We start from the raw sequence: 3,421 nt of genomic DNA on the forward strand, positions 1-3,421 counted from the left end.
AAGTAGAAGTAGTATCTAAATAATATTCTAGGCTGTACTGTACTCTATAGTGCTAGAGTGGGTTGTTATGGGCTATAATAACGTTTGTTGTGGTGTGGTCTTGGCAAAAGTAAGCAACTTAGGTGTGCGAGCAACTGTTAATCTCTGTGTCAGATTAAAGCACTGTTTCTAGGCTTCCTAAGATGAATAATAGGTTTAGATATGTTGTTTGGGATGATGATTAATTGTATTAATTTATTAATCGTTTTTTGTCTGCTCTGCTTGTGTTGCTCGGCCTTGTTTTTCTGGTCCGAGTCCCTCGCGCACTAGCCCTATGCGCGACCAGCTTGCAACATGCTGCAATTTGTTGCAAAATACTGCAAAATGCTGCAACATGCAGCAATTTGCAGCAACATACTGTTCAAGCTTATTGCTTGTACTATGTAGCAGCTTTCGTCCAGCGTTCCTCCTGTCTTGACAGTAGGTGCGCATATCTGACACCCCGACACACCGATGCGGCTGATGCCAATCCCCGACACACCGATGCGGCTGATGCCAATCCCCGACACATCGATGCGGCTGATGCCAATCCTCGACACACCAATGTGGCTAGAGAGGTGGAACAGACGCAACTAACCATAATTTAAATATGTTTTACACAACGCATGCTAGAGCAAACTGCATGCAAATTAGCATAAAGGTGCACTTACATTAGGTATACATTTTTTTTTAAAAAAGAATATAAGAAACACATAAGCTAACAGAGAAACAGCGTTACTAGGGTTTATCTAAAGAAATTCTAACTAACTAGCGCGTCTAAAAGAGGAGATTCTGCTAAACTTTTCGTTCTGCAAACCTGAATATAATAAGCAGAGCAAGCTCTGCTAATTATTAATAGCTATAAAAGCTATAACTTACTTAATTTCTAGTAGTACTATAAAAAAAATAAGATTATTACTATTTATATGCTTTTATACTTATTACACTTTTACAGCCTTTTAATGTAAGTTGTTTTGCCTCTTTAAAAAAGTGTATAAGCGCTAAGCTAAAGATTTTATATGTAACTAAATTACTTATATTATAAAACTTAAGTTTTTACTATGCTTTATACACACTTATAATGTAGTAATTACTTTTAGTAATATTTAAAAAGAGTTTTAAAGCGCTAGTTTAGTCTTATTTAACCTAAAATAAGTTAAAATAGCTCTTAATGTGACGGCGTGTACCGCCTCACATGCTCTGCGGCATCAGCTCCCTCGCTTGCGCAACGAGTAGCACGCTAGTGCTACAAGTAGCGCCTTGGCAGGGGGCACACATGTATATTTAAACTCGCAGAGCAGCTCCTCTGCTCCTTAGTTTAATCTAGTTGAGTTACATCACCTCTTGCTTGTAGCTTGAGCATGCCGACCGTGACACTTAACATCTAGTTATATACTTTATTACTACTACTACTTATTAATAATAAGCTCTAGCAGTTATAAACTCTAAGTAATACTCTTAAATGTAGGTTATAATTAATGCTTATAAAAGTAAAAATTTAAAGGCATATAAATAGCTTACTAATGTCTATAGTAAAGGCCTTTAAAAAGGTTTTAAAAAGGGTAGCAATTATTATGTATAAGCTAGTGTTAGTGTAAAAAAAGATTATAAAGCTTTAAGTAGTAAATAAGGCTGCTACATAATGTAAATTACATAAAAAAAAGTAAATTTAAGTAAAAAAAACTTTAATAGTTAAGAATAGAGCTTATCTAACTACTCTAAAGGAGTTTAAAGTGTGTAGTAATAGAAAGAAGCTAAAGACGCAGGTGCGCGCTAAAGAAGGTAAGCTAAGTTAAAGGTAATATAGGCAGTGTAATTAAACTAGGCATAACTTATGTATATATAAAAAAGTAGTAAAAGTAAACTCTAAATAATATCTTATGTTGTATTGCTCTATACAGGGCTAAAGTAGGCTATTTTGCGCTAGAATAGAGTAGTTTTAGTAGGGGCTTGGCAAAAGTAGCCGGCTAACCTGTGTAGCCAGCTAAACTGTTAGGTACGTTATACTTTTTAGAGCTTACATTTATCTTAATTTTATTAAAGGCTGTGTAAATATTAAACTTAGTAAAGATTACTACCTTAGTAAGTCTTAATAAAAGTTTGTCTATATATATAGTATTAGATACATATTTTTGCAGGTAACGTACTTCATGGGCGAGTTGCTCACACACCCGAGTCGCTTACTTTTGCCAAGACCCCACTAAACCACCCTTCCTACACTAATGCATTCCCCACAACACTACTTAGACGCGCTAAAAGAATGTTAGATACAGCTTACGCTCTAAGCTTTTAAATAAAACATAAAACTTTTAAAGAAATATGCTATAGCTATGTGCAAAGTCCTATAAAAAATAATAAATAACTATAGCGCTAGACAACCTTTATAAGCTAATTCTACAGCTAAATTACAAAGGCTAGGTAATAAAAAGAAGCAGGTAATTATTAAGACTATACTTAAGCTATATGCGCAAGGAATTTCCCCTTAGATAGCATTTATAGCTAATATAGCTAATTCTTTACGCGCTAAGCGTAATCTAGGCCATGTTTACATAAACTAGCCTAGTACGTTTGTAAAGCGTTATTTAGAGCTTAAAGTAATGTTTAAGCGTAAGTACAACTATAAGAGAGCCCTCTGCAAGAGTCCTAGGGTAATTTAGGGCAGCTTTAGCCTTATAGAGAATATTAAAGCTAAGTATAGCATCTAGGATAATAACACGTACAAGTTTAGCAAGACAGGGTTTATAATTAGCTAGATATCTTTTAACTATACTTGCGCTTAAAACTTTACTTTAAGCTCTAAATAACGCTTTATAAACGTACTAGGCTAGTTTATGCAAACATAGCCTAGATTACGCTTAGCGCGCAAAGAATTAGCTATATTAGCCACAAATGCTATCTAAGGGGAAATTCCTTGCGCATATAGCTTAAGTATAGTCTTAATAATCACCTGCTTCTTTTTATTGCCTAGCCTTTGTAATTTAGCTATAGAATTAGCTTGTAAAGGTTGTCTAGTGCTGTAGTTATTTATTATTTTTTATAAGACTTTATACATAGCTATAGCACATTTTTTTAAGAGTTTTATGTCTTATTTAAAAGCTTAGAGTGTAAGCTGTATCTAACGTTCTTTTAGCGCGTCTAAGTAGTGTTGTGGGGAATGCATTAGTGTAGGAAGAGTGGTTTAGTAGGGTCTTAGCAAAAGTAAGCAACTCAGGTGTGTGAGCAACTCGCCCATGAAGTACGTTAATAGCATTAAGTTTATAGTAATTAACATAGATACATAAGTCACTATTTAGTTTCTGTACATAAAAAATAAGAGATGTAAAAGAGCTTTAACTCTGCTTAATAAAGCTATATTTTAGATTCTTTATAATGTATTTTTTATTACCTCTAGCTTCTTAAGGTT

This window comes from Lindgomyces ingoldianus, assembly GCF_010093535.1.
Source record: "Lindgomyces ingoldianus strain ATCC 200398 unplaced genomic scaffold BDR25scaffold_15, whole genome shotgun sequence".
NCBI lineage: Eukaryota > Fungi > Ascomycota > Dothideomycetes > Pleosporales > Lindgomycetaceae > Lindgomyces > Lindgomyces ingoldianus.